We start from the raw sequence: 14,189 nt of genomic DNA, 5'->3' as shown, positions 1-14,189 counted from the left end.
TTGTTAAGGAACAAACATTTGTGAAACACTATTTTAAGGTTAGGCAAAAGCAAAACTGTTAATCTAAAATTTGCCTTTAGTTGGCTGAAAACCTAGAGTACAGCATGAGAAAGTAAAATATTAGTCCCCAGTATCTGCCTAATCGTTGCTTCTGTTTGTATCTCAATTCTCAAGCTTTGTCCTCATTTTTATTTTACTTTATAGTGATTGCATGTTTTATTGCCCATTTAAAATGTTTTATTACAACAAAGCAAAGCAGAAGTACATAAATAAGTATATATACACCAAAGAAAGATTTTAAAGGAAAAGATTAATTAACAAAAAAACGGCTTAAATTGATCAAACGTCATAAATTAGTAGACTGGATTAAAAAACAAAAACCCATCTATTTGTTGCCTACAGGAGACACATTTCACCAACAAAGATCAGCGGAAACTGCATCTCACGGAAGAATGGATAAAGAAATGGTGGTACATCTACTCTATGGAATACTATTCATCAATCTAGTTCAATGACTAAATCAGCTTTTAGCTTTGGTATAATTTGCTTTCTTGTTTTTAAAATGAAAATTCATTTAAATTATTCATTTGCTTATTCCACAAACATTTCCTGAAATCTAGTATGGCTTAACTATGAAAGATACTGGAAGGATGCATCTTTTATTCCAAAATAGTCTGTCTCTAAAGTTAATACAATATACCAGAAAAATGACACTAGCAACAAGAGGCCTCCCATAATAACAAATATCTACTAACATTTGACATCTTAATATAATGCAAACCTTTATAATTAACTCAGTATTATCAAATGTTTGTAATGTTTCCACGCAATAGTAGAGAATTCATGTGTATTTTCACATTAGACTTTTAATGAATTTTAAGTGACAATAGACACACTAGTTTTAGGAAGCACTTTGATTAAAAAGAGACAATAAGATGGAAAAAATAGTGGAGAACTCAAGATGAAATGTGCTTAATGTAATACTTATTTCAGATACTATTACTTTCCCTCCCAATAGACATTCCACAAGGTGTCAATGTGATAGATTTCATTTAAGTTTCCTAGATTCTGAATGTGGACACCCCAAAATCCAAGAAATTATGTACCAATATATATATTGAAAACGTAAAGAGCATCACCAACTGAATCCCTCCAAAGATGTTACTAAAATGGTATGAAAAGCATCTGCGATCTCATTGCAACCCTGTTCTCCACAGACACCTATACACCAGACTAGCTCATCTTGATCCCAAAAGGAAACACAAAGGCAACCGATTAACAAGTCATGCTCTGTGATGTGTCTCGGGATGTTCAGTTCCTATATGTTCATCCTACTGTTTATCTGGATTCCCATTTTTAAATCAACATAAATATTTAAAGAGAAAACTTAGAAAATCATTTGTTTTTCTTTTTTTAAACCAGGGATACTTCTGCACAGGCATATTATTTGGGTACATTTGGTGCTTCAAAAACTTTAACTTCACTAAGAAAAAATCACTTCAAAAAGTAGCTATGCCTTTGATGTATTTCAGTATCTAGGTAAATGGATGCATTCTCCTCAATGACCATCACTGACAAGGGCATATGCATTTTTCCTTTCCTTCTTTCCTCCTTCCTTCCTTCCTTCCATGTCCCAGCACTGGCCATTGCAGCCATGGGGGAAGGGACAAGTGAATGGAAAATCTTTAGCTCTGTCACTCCCCCACTCTCTATAACTCTGATTTCAAAACAAATAAATGTATCTTCTTTTTAAAGATGAAGGCAAAATTGTCATCAGTATGAAATAAAAGTTGATTCTGCTGTGTACCATTAGTATAATTAGTTTATTTTTCCATTCAGTTTCGATCTGGTTTGCATTTATTTATTTTAAAATCTCGATCTGAAATCAAAGTATAGTACTACCAATGGAATACTTTAATAAAAGAGTTTTCTGGAGAAACTCCACATTTTTCCTTTTAAAGGGAAATACAGTGGTTTCCATGGAAAGGGAAATACTAGGTGATAAAGAGTATAAAGGAGATATTAACCTCAAACTGTATGTCACTGAGAGAAACAAAAATACCTCCACTGCAATTCAAATAAAGAATTGGATTTACACAATCTGTTGATGAAATGTTGTCTAAATGTCTGAGCAGCAAAAAGACCCCAGCCACAAACCTTCCAATATATTAATCAAAACCTTTCTCTCACTCTTGTTTTCTCTCTCTCCTTTTATTCAGTCTATATGGTCACCAGTATTATTTTCTAGGCAAATTGTGCAAGGAAGTTTTAAAATGTTAGTAGCTATGACATAAAAGAAATCTTAAAATAGTGCAACTTCTAATTTCTAACTTTTTAAAAAAAAATTTGCTCCTGATGGGAAGGTGAAATAGGGACAGGGATCAAGTGGCAAATTGTATGACATGTCAACAAGATGTCTGGTCTATAGGTCAATATCTGGTAGAGCGATTCAAGTAGAAGTTGCTGCAAGATTCGTTATTGTGTCAAATGTGGGAATAGCCTAATCTGCTGTGTTGTTTTCAACTATGCCTTTTACATCATTCCTTCTGCTCCTAAAACTTAATGCCTCAGTGACTTGGATCTTCAACAGAAATCACATTTAAAGTATTCATTCACCCCATGTTTGAATGATCATCACCTATTAACCCACTGACTTAATATTATCATATAAGATGTTCAGACGAGAATTAGATATCTAACTGTAAAACAATTACTGCGGCTGCTTGGTACAGAATGGATTGAACAGGAACAATAATGGAAATGGAGATAATTTAACCATCATCAAAGAAGTAAGAAAAAGTTGTAACAACATGACCTGCATTAGGTGACGCTAAGAGAAATAAAACTATTAGGGAAAGAGATGCACATTAAAATTGCATGACAGGCTTTGATAAAATAATTGATCTATCTCCCATCCTCTGAACTATTAACTTAAGTTATAGGGGAACACACCAAGCACCAGTATCTCTGCTTAGTGATGGTTCAGACCCACTGTACACTGGCTCAGAAATAAATGTGGAGGACTTGCTGGGTCTCATGTAGAGAGAATAAAAAAAGGGAAATATCTTGCATGGCATTTATTTCTGGCTTGAGCACCCAATTTTCTTATACTGGTATTTACAAAGAAAGACCAAGCAGAGGGCCTAGATTTATTTTTAAGCATTCTGATATTTTGACTTGGAAAACTTTTTTAACGTGCATGGCAGTTTTGCATAAGCAACAAGAAAAACAAGACATCAACAACATTATAAACAAAGATAGACCAGTTGTTAACTTTTGCCTTAAATCAGAGAGGTTAAATTCTAAGTATAAATTTCAAACTCTCAAAGATGTCTGGAGACTCTCAGAGACACATCTATTAATTACTTGATATCTCAAAAAGAATAAAGGTGACTTGTTATATTAAGGAACACTATAATTTTGGGTTGATTAATTTCCTTCTCACTCTGCCTCCCCCAGGATCTCCCTCCATGTCCTTCCAGAATTAAATAACTCTCTTCCCTAATTAATTATTAAAACTTTTCCACTATCATTTTAAGTAGCACAACTAAAATCAAATCTGACAACTAAAATAAAAATTCTCAGGGCTGTGCTATTTCCTAGGCAGTTGTTAGACTTGATTTCGTTTTGTTTGACAGGAGTAGGGTGGGAAAGAATGATGTTACAGTTTCCCCTCTGATAACAGAATCCCATGTCTCTAAATTTTTACCAGCATTTTAATACAGCTGCTATAATTTTAGTAATATTTTTAAAATTCCAAAATAATAAATGATGTTTTATGTATCACTTAGTCATAAAATATTATACACACCTGTGTATATACACTAAATCATAGGCATGGTGAGTTATCCTTGACAACATGTTTCTCTGCCAGTCTGCCTGTATCGCATACATATACACACAGTGTTCATATAGCAAACAACCTGAATAAGACAGATTTAGGAACCACAAGGCTTATATATTATGAAAAACTGTTTCAGAATATTCCCCTTAAGAGTATTTATTCAGCAATATTGTCAAATACTCTATTTTTATCTCACATTTATATAATCATAAGCATCATAATCATAAGCAAATAAAAACTGTCACAAATTCTTATAGATCGAAGAATCACTCATTAGATCACGTGCCTCATAGTTGAGCTAATAATACAGTACTCACTCAGTTGAGTCTGAAGTCATTGGGGGGAATATTTTTTCTGTCAGAACTTTGAACTAAAGATGTTACAGTGCAAGAACACCAATGAACTGGTCATGTTTCATGTATTTGACATCCATATACTTTGGATGTATGTTATGATTTTCATAATCATAGGAACACAGAAGTTCTCCTTCCTCTTGGAGGTATTCTCTCAGTTTATCATAAAACAAAGAAAGTGAGCATGTCTTCAGTATTGTGGTGTCAAACCAGAAACACCTATTTCTAAGTAGAAAATGCAAAGATGATCTCAAACACGTGCCTTTAACTTCAGAACAAACTCAATACTTGACAACCATAGATACTTTTAAAAGGGTGGGTAAGCATCTATTTGAAGTTGTTTACATACCTATATCAGGAAGGATCATCAAACCAATCCAACGTATCAAGGACTGCTGTGTTTGTCAAACTTCTCTTGTGAAAAGAAACCAGGTTCCATGGCACCAAGATATCTGAAAATAAATTTAAAAAGGGAAGAGATCAATAAGACTGTACAAAGATCAAGTAGATGCTGACACTACAAAATTGTGACACATAATTTTAAACAAATGATACATTTCACAAATGAAGATTTATCACATTTTCCAAAAGCAATCAAGATATCTTTTTATTTTTTATTTTGCACTACCTGTCTGTTGAATGTGATACACAGCAATTACTAGAAAAACAATGATTTTGTATAATCTATCTATTACTATGTTGCTCTATCTTGGGATTCCCACCCTATGGTCATATGCTCTCAGTTTGAAATGGCCACTAATTGGAAATATAAACTTTTCTATCTCCACTTCAATATTAATATATACATATAGGTTTTTCTCCTAATATATATGTCCTTCTAATATATTATATATATTTTAAGATTTATTTTATTTTCATTGGAAAGTCAGATATTCAGAGAGGAGGAGGCGAGACAAAGAAAAAAGATCTTCCATTCGATGTTTCACTCCCCAAAGCAGCCGCAATGATCCAACGCTGTGTTGATCCAAAGCCTCTTCCAGGCCTCCCACATGGGCACAGGGTCCCTTTGGCCCATCCTCAACTGCTTTCCTAGACACAAGGAAGGAACTGGATGGGAAACTGAGCTGTCGGGATTAGAGTTGGCGCCCACATGGCATCCTGAGGCTTGCAAAGTGAGGACTTTAGCCGCTAGTCAACTGGGCAGGGCCCAATATATTGTATTTATATTACATATAGAAAGCTGCTTTAGTTTTAATATCCACTCAAATTCATGTTGAACATTAATCGCCATTATGGCAGTAATAGGAGATTGGACCATGAATAAGTTCTTCCTTCATTGGAACGTTTAATGTATGTGTAGGAGGGCAAGGTCACTTTCTTCTCACTCTGCCTGTTCACTCTTCCGCTGTGCAAGGGACATAGTTCTTTCCTGCTGCATGAAGCTTTAATGAGGCCCTCACCAGAAGCTTCCACCTTCATTTAGTAATTTCTGGATCAAAAACATGAGCCATTTTTTTTTTTTTTACTGATTAGAAACTTCCCAGCCTACAGTACTTTGGTATAGCAGCACAAAGCCAGCCAAGACCAAGCTTGGGTGAGTTTCCTGATAAGCTAGATCATTAATAATTTAAGCATCAACTTTATTTTTTTTATCCCAGAGGAAGTGTTTACATTCATTATCATTGTATATTGTCACTGAGCAAATAATACTCATCAGGGACTGTGTTTAGAAAAAAATGAAAATAACTTGGTCCTGCTCTTAATGATTTTGAGTCTAGTCAATTAGGAGCCCATGTAGGTTATGGGGCAACTCAGTATTGTGTGGAAACTACTAAATAAATGCTTCTGCTAGCAACAAAGAGGGACGTCTTTAAGCTGAGTCTTGAAGGCTGGATAGAGGAGTAACAAAGGGAGGAAGCAACTGCCTGGGAGGAGGGGGATGTTCTGGTAGCATCCTGAGATGCAGGAAGCTGTGAGGGAGGAAGGAACGCACATTCCGAACATGTAAATACTTGAGGAAGTTCATCAGGTGAGTAAATCTGCACTCAGAGATTTGAAATCTAACATCTGCTACCCAAGTACTGAGGCCCTAGAAGCCTTGGACAATTGTCCCCGAGGAAGTAATTTCCAAAATGACAAAGTTTGGATCTGCAAGACTTTGCACCCAAAGAATCTGCACGGATAATCTAGGTAGGAATGAGTCAAGAGTGGGAGTACTGGTAAACACAATTAGAGAGTCAGAGACAGCTGGCAGAGAAGTAACAATTTCCTGTGTGACCACTGTTGAACTTCAGGCATTCATTAACCTGATCACATCACTGCAAAGTCCTATTTAGTGCATATCAATTTTGCTAACACTTTACAAATGAAGAAACTATTTGACAGATTAGTTTACTTAGCACACAATGGGAAGAAACTTGGGTTGGAATTTGAATCTTAAGCTTTTCGGATGGTCAAATAATCTAATTATGTCAAACTGGCAAACAACAAATAACATAATTTTGTCACAATTAAAGGGATTTTTAAAAACTAAAATAATATATAGATGGTGGTAAGTATAATAATATATAGTAAACCATGAATGAATATGACAACAAAAAAGAATTAAAATTTTTTTATTTATGATGTAGTTATAGACGTGTATAGTCCATTGAATCACCAATTGAATTCATAGCAGGATTCCTTACCTATATCTCAAATCATTGAACTGTGTGAGCTGTTCACAAATTATTTGTGGTAACTAACTTAAAATTAGAAAATGACATATATTAAAAGGTCATTGCAACATTATTTACAATGATGATGAACAGACTATCTAGAAGTGGGTACTTAAGAACACATTGGCATATTAGTTTCATGGTAAATAGGTAGACATCATAATAATACATGGTAATATGGGGAATAACAAAATCATAATGTAAAACTATATGCTCTAATTATAAATATGTATAAAATACATATACAAAAATGTTAAATGGAGAGACAAAATAACTGTACAAAGTAATTATGAATGCATTAAAATTGTGATCCCTATTATCAAATTAAAATACTTCATCAATTAAAACACACATTAAAGGAATGTATAGATTTATCAAAACACCTGGTACATGATTAAAGGCTTCCATGATACACACTACTATTTGGTTTATTGTTAAATGATGGTAGAGGAAGGGTGAAGGAGATACATTTAGAGTATGTACGTTTGCGTATGTGTTGGTATCTAAATACACACAGAAAAAATAGAAATAGAAGCAAGAATAGAAAATAAGAAAAGGAAATAAAATCATAATGATAGAAAGACTTACTGACAGAACTACTATTGCTGCTGATCATTATAGATCCATGATTAATAAACTCTTCCAATATGTACCACAGAGTTTTGCCTGCTTACATTCCTTCAACTCCACTTTCTAGCCATTGGGCAGATACTGTTACATGGGAGTTATACTGATGCATACATTGCAACAATAGAATCCAGACACAAAATAGTACTTATCATTTCTAAATTCTTGAAAAAATTCAATTCATGTACCAAAAAGCAGACCCTGGTCATCTCAGACCAAAGGTGGGACTAGACTGTATGTGAAGTGACTAGAAAAGGCATATAAAACTCTAGCTGGTGAATTAATTTAGAGGTAATAGCCATCCAATACATAGTGGAAGTGGGAGTTTGCATTACATATCACTATGAGATTAGGTGATTAAAGCTTTACTGGTCCTTGCATTTTTATAATAACAGAGCTCATTTCTCTTTTAAAAATATTGTTTGAAATTCATAATTACAGAGAAAAAGGAGGAGAAATTGATTTTCCATCTGCTGCTTCACATCCCCAAATGGCAGTCATGACCAGAGCTGGGTTGGTCTGAAGCTGGGAGCTGGGAGCTTATTTTAGTTCTCTTTGCTGCTCCTCCAGGCCAATTTCAGGGAGCTGAATCCGAAGTGGAGCAACCATGACATAAACCAGCATATAACACCCTGAATGAAGGCCAGCACCACAGGCGTAGATGAGCTGCTACAGCACTAACCACTGAACTGGCCTCAAAGGTGATCTACTTTTAAAATCTACCGTGTATTTTAAAATGTTCTTTAGTACTGAATTGTAATTTAGGTAAAAGCAGAAAATGTTTGTATTTGCTTTAAAATTATCCAGTATTTGTATTTTTTCTAATGATGTGGCAATAAGATGCTGTACAGAAGCTATTATATGGTTCATGCGTTGAAAACTATTTTGGCTGAGCAATGAACACAGAAGGCTAAATATACAAAGGTATTTAAATAGTTTAGAAGAATTTTTTTTTAAATCTATGCATAATTTCCTGACTCTTTTGAAGACTTCTCCTACGATTCCGGGTTTTCATTAAAATTTTTACTTATTGATTTATTTTCTTGAAACACAAATTTATAGACATAGGGAGAGATAAAGAGAGAGTGAGAGTTATCATTCATCACTGTTTTATTTCTTCAGTGGTCACAAAGGCAAGTACTGGGTCAGGTCTAAATCAGAAGCCAAGGATTTCATCTAGGTCTCCCAATGGGTACACATTCCTCTGTTTTCCTAGGTGCATCAACAGGAAGCTGTATTGGAAGTGGAGCAGCTGGAACTTGAACCGGTGCCTATATGGGATGTTGATTTTACACAGGGCAGCTTAATCTGTTATGCTGTAATGTCTACTCCCTATTGTATAATAGAATGGTCAACCCTTGAGTCTTCTACATGTTAGTCAATGAACCCTTTTGTGTCAAAAGAATTTTGTGTGATATTTATATTAAATCAAAATAACTGGAGAAAAATTAGCTCAATCCACAAATATTGTTCTTTAAATTAAAATATGAATTTCTGTGCTCATAACAATCTCAAACACCAACATATATTGTATATATTTAAGTATGTATATATATAGTCCAATAAAAGACTTGCTGCAGGGGTAATTTTCTTTTCAGAATAAATATTAACAGCTACTACTTTGTTTAATGGAATGAACAAGTAAATTTCACTCAGAGATAATATGAAACAAACAGAACAAATAACATCTACAAAATGAAGACATAAAAATTTCCATATGCAAAGAAAATTAGACTGAATTATTTTCATCCCATCTTTTCCTTTTAAGGCATTAGATTTCTAAGAACTCTGGGGCAAGCTGGTTTCAAGCTCACAGTCACCTGGGCAGGCTTTGTATCTAGAAGCACTGAGTTAATTCCCAGCCAGGCACCAAGTTCTAGTAGGCCTACAGGCTGAGAATGTGTTAGGGATTTTTCAGGGAGATTTAAGCTCAGGATGAAGTTGTTTAGACTAGCTGTTGATGAAAGATGCAGGAAGTACACCAAACTCTCAGGCAGAGAGGTACCATTTAGAAAAATCAACGTCCCTTTCGGTTTCTTCGCACTGTGTACGATGGGACATGACATTCTCCCCCCAATCTTTTTACCATTGTAACTACCCATTCTTTCTCCGAATAAGACCCCAAACTGTCTATATAATGAGGCAAACTGGGCAAACCAAACCAAACAAAGCAGTCTTAATTAGTAACAAAGAATATAAGCTTCTATAGTCACCCTTGAATGTGTTAAATTAGAATTCAGTTCACCAGAAACCCACCCATTTTTGATGAGCTGGGGATTTTTTTCAGTGTTATCCTAGAACAAAAGAGTGTCAGAATGCTGCAGAGTCCAAGCTATATAGAAGAAATACAAAATTCTGCACAACTCTTTTCCTTTTGCCACAATTCCTTATAATTTTAAATATATTGTAAAATGTTTCACCTTTCAAACAAAAGCTTACATATGAGTCCAGAGTAGGTTTTAGAACGATTTTTAGAAGAGAGACATATTGGGCCCAGCGTGGTAGACTAGCAGCTAAAGTCTTCTCCTTGAATGCCCAGGATCCCACATGGGCACCAGTTCTAATCCCGCCAGCCCTGCTTCCCTTCCAGCTCCTTGCTTGTGACCTGGGAAAGCAGTTGAGAAAGTCCAAAGTCTTGGCACCCTGTACCCGCATGGGAGACCTGGAGGAGGCTCTGGGCTCTTGGCTTCGGATCAGCTCAGCTCCGGCCATTGCAGTTACTTGGTGAGTATCAGGTGGAAGATCTTCCTCTCTGTCTCTCCTTCTCTCTGTAAATCTGACTTTGCAATAAAAATAAATAAACCTTAAAGAAAGGAAGAGAGACATATTACACCTGTTTCCTTTCCAAGGTGTTCTATATTTAATTATCCCAAAGGAACTCAGACAAGAGATCATAATATGCTGGTGTCCTTGTACAAGGGCCCTCATGTGCTAATGTCTTCAAAGGCCATATAAGGATAAATCATCAATCTTGTCTTTGAGAGTTTAAAATACCTTTTAAGCAAAATGATAATCATAATATAAAATCATATATATCTATAAAATAATATATAATATCAAGTATGTATAGAACATGTGTGTGCATACATATGTATATAAATATATGTATAAAATCTTTCTGATCTGTATAATGTGATACTTAATATTAGCAGTGAGTTCTGTCAGGCTGTTGGAAAGATATAGAGTCACAAAGAATCAAGGAAATAAGTACTTTGTGGAAGGTAAGCTTGAACTTGAAAAGGAATACAATTTGTAAAATAATAGAGAAAGGAATGTTCCAGGGATAGAGCAGAATAAAAACAAAGACTAAACATCCAGAAGAAAAAAATACATTGTGAGACCAAGAACACCACGGGGCTGAGTTTTAGGAAACCAGGCTGGGGAAAGTCTCAAATGTTGCTTCCAGGATTCTGCATCTAATCCCTGAAGCAGTACAGAGTTACTGAAATGCTATTAGTGCCAAACTGACATGAAAATAGGTTGTAGTTCAAACCTTCCTTGGGATCAGTGCTCACATATAACACAAAGGGCAAAGGATTCAAGCTGCAGGGGGTCAAACCAGATGTTAAAAGTATTAATAAAGAACATTTCCAAGTAGTAAACTTGCTGAAATGAGATGGCATAGAACCTGCACAGATCCCCAAATTCCAAGGAAGTGAAACAACAAACACAAATTGTCTCTAGCTTTTCACTTGTAGGAGACAGAGGAAAGTGTTGGTAACACAGCTACCAAGGTACAAGAGCATAACAAGGATGCATTCCATTCTCATCAGCTATGACATGACAGAGAATAGCTGTGACAGAGAAAATTGGCTGATCTCAGATCTAAAAAGGCCAGTTGGGTTATGACAGAAAAAGAACAGGGACAAGCAGATTTAGGCACAGAGAGAAAACCACAAAATTTCTAGATGCTGGGAGCAGAGAGTGTAAGCAGGCTGCCTTGCTGGTATATAACCACATGCAGTGGAAGCAAAGTAAGGACATATCCAGGAGATTAATTTTTTCTTTCTTTTTTTGAGATTCCCTTTCCCCTTAGGGTTCTAAATATTTATGATTTGGACTCACACTTCAAACCTGTCAAAAACTTGACTGACCATCTATAACTCAAGCAGTATTTTAAGGTAGGGTGATCGTAGGAAGCAGTTATAGCAGTTAGGAAATAAGATAAGTCTCAATGGCATTGAGGAGATGCTGGCAGACAAGGTGCATTGTGCATAGGATGAATACCAAAGAACCTCCTAAAGAACTATTTTCCTCATCTCACAGAAGAAAACGAAACATTTCTGAAGTCAGTATATTGGATACATAGAGAAAATCCCATCAGCTCTAAAGAATCAAAATGTATCTGACACTTTAGTTTGAGATAAAAAAGAACAATTACATATAAGCAGGAACTGTACAAAAACTGTTTTCAATACTGTTGAAACAGTGATAAGTCAAACATGTCTTGTCAGACAAAGTTCTTGAGCTAACGGAGCTGCATTGTCAGGAAGACATACATGGAGATATTGCTTTATATCTGAAATGAAAGGACTCCTATACATGAGAGTAACAAGAGCTCTCAGTTGATTAAATAAGAATCTATTGCTTTCTGATGTCAGAGAATATTTTAAGTGAAGCATAAATGAGACTTGTGGTGCTTTTCATTCTTGACAAGGGTCAGAAGAGAGACTCAGCTATCACATTTGTGAAGCTTGATTTCATGTGAAGAAAAACAGCTAATTTTTATTCTTAAGTGTTATACATAGTATAGAACATTATCTTGAGTATTTACGTGGATGGCACTTGTCAACCAAAGTTATTTTTTAAGTTGCATTTATTTACTTATTTGAAAGGCAGAACATTAGGGGACTTTTTCTAGCCAAATGCCTGTGAAAGCTAGTAGTAGTACAGGCTACAGCCAGGAGTCCAGAAACTCTGTCCAAGTCCCCCATGTGGGTAGTACTCAGCAATCTGCTGCCTCCCATGTGCCTTGGCAGGAAGCAGGATGTGAAGTGGAGGGAGGTCTTGACACCATAAAGTCCCATGTGGGATATGAATGTCACAGCCACAGTCTAACCTACTATATAACAAAGCGTGACCCAGATTTTTTTTTTCTTTCCAGTTACCTATTCTTGTGAAATGATCAGAATCCTCTGGGGATTTATTTAATGATTTCTGGGTACCATCTCCACAGATCCCAATTCAGGATGCCTAAGGCAATTCCTAGGAATCTGGATTTTTAAAAAGTCTCTAAATATATCCTGAACATGACTACTGCAATTGCTTGTGAAATGACTGTTGCTAGATTTGTGAAATTTAACAGTGCATTGGTGTTTTGCTCAACTCCATTCTCCATTTGCTTCCTTCGGAAACTGAATATATGAGACGTTAGTTTCTGTGATTCCCCCCCTTACACATATAAATAGACCTAAAAACAATTGGGCAGAACACTGATTAATTGGCAGATGTATATTCCTCCTTTCTCTTCCAAATACTAAAGGGCTGGACTACTTCCTTTCCATTGACTGTCATAGTTCTCATAGATCAATGTGCTTGCCACAGGAAGCATGTAGTTTTCACTGTAAAGAAACCTGAGTATGTTTCATGTGAATTACAGGAACTGAGGAGCTTAGCTGACAAAATTCAAGGTATTAATTCTTTTGGGTTACAAGGGAAGAGAAACTCTCTCAAGGTAGCAAAGATGCTAGATGAGGAGCTCATGATAAGGTGTAATGAAGGAGGAATGGGCAAAGTGAAAGTAAGACAAGGAAGGAAAGGACAGGAAGTAGCAGGGCAGACAAATCATCATGGCACCTCATCACCCAAAGTCAGAGCTGTCCCGGCACAGGTGGCACCTAAGACCTGCTTCCCAATCATGTGACTGCACCTGAGCGATTAAAAAAAAACTAACCAAAAACCCACAAAATCATTAAGCAAACACCCCCAATTTTATGAATCACAAATGCAGGAAACTATTGAGTCAATTAAAATCTAGACTTGTGTTTACCGAGAATCTGACCTGAACAAGGCTGGGGGACAATAGTGGGAACCAAATTCACACAGCTTTTACATTCAGAGGTTCCTCAAGAATTTCCTGCATTATAGACTTGATATTGTTTTGAGGCTGTAATTTGGCTGTGCTACATTGAAAAGAAAAATCAAGATACTTGTAGTATGTTATCAAAATATGAATAAGCATTATCAAACCCAACCAGGGACAATGAACTCTCATATAGAAAAGCTGCATTTTAGTTTACATCTTCTGAGCCAAGTTTTTTCCCCATAGTTATCCACAAAATGTATTGTATGTATTCCACAATCATCTCATACATCATGTAACAAAGTTGACACATTTCAACAATCACATGTCATAACTAGGGAAAGTCTGTGGGTAGAAGACTGCTTAGTCTTTGTATGGCAGATTTATAATCACAGTTCCAAGAAATCTAGATGGTTTCTTGGTTACTTTATAAGCATAAGCACAGTGTGTTTGTTAAAACAGTGATGGCCCAAACTTTGACTTCTTACCCAAAGCAAGACAAACACACAGGTGCAGTTGCACAAGGTTATTTATGAAAAGCTTGTGAAAAAATGGAAAGAAAGGTTAAGTTTAATCTGATGTTAAATATTTTTAAATCTATAGGTTTGTCATAATACATTTTCATGAAATTATCAAAGACCTCTCATATGTTTATGATACTGTGT

At 35.6% G+C, this 14,189-nt stretch overlaps 1 protein-coding gene across 1 annotated transcript in view; it reads right to left on the bottom strand.

The window, feature by feature from the left end:
* Positions 1-14,189, bottom strand: part of CHRM3 (cholinergic receptor muscarinic 3) — a 237,899-nt gene that overhangs the window by 203,035 nt on the left and 20,675 nt on the right. Inside the window, exon 2 of the mRNA XM_004578512.3 lies at positions 4,547-4,649. The gene's annotated coding sequence lies outside the window, so the exon portion shown is untranslated. The remainder of the gene's footprint in view (positions 1-4,546; positions 4,650-14,189) is intronic.

This window comes from Ochotona princeps, chromosome 10 (assembly GCF_030435755.1).
Source record: "Ochotona princeps isolate mOchPri1 chromosome 10, mOchPri1.hap1, whole genome shotgun sequence".
In the NCBI taxonomy this organism is placed as follows: domain Eukaryota; kingdom Metazoa; phylum Chordata; class Mammalia; order Lagomorpha; family Ochotonidae; genus Ochotona; species Ochotona princeps.
The sequence above is the reverse complement of the archived record's forward strand: the minus strand, read 5'-3'. Positions and strand labels throughout refer to the sequence as shown.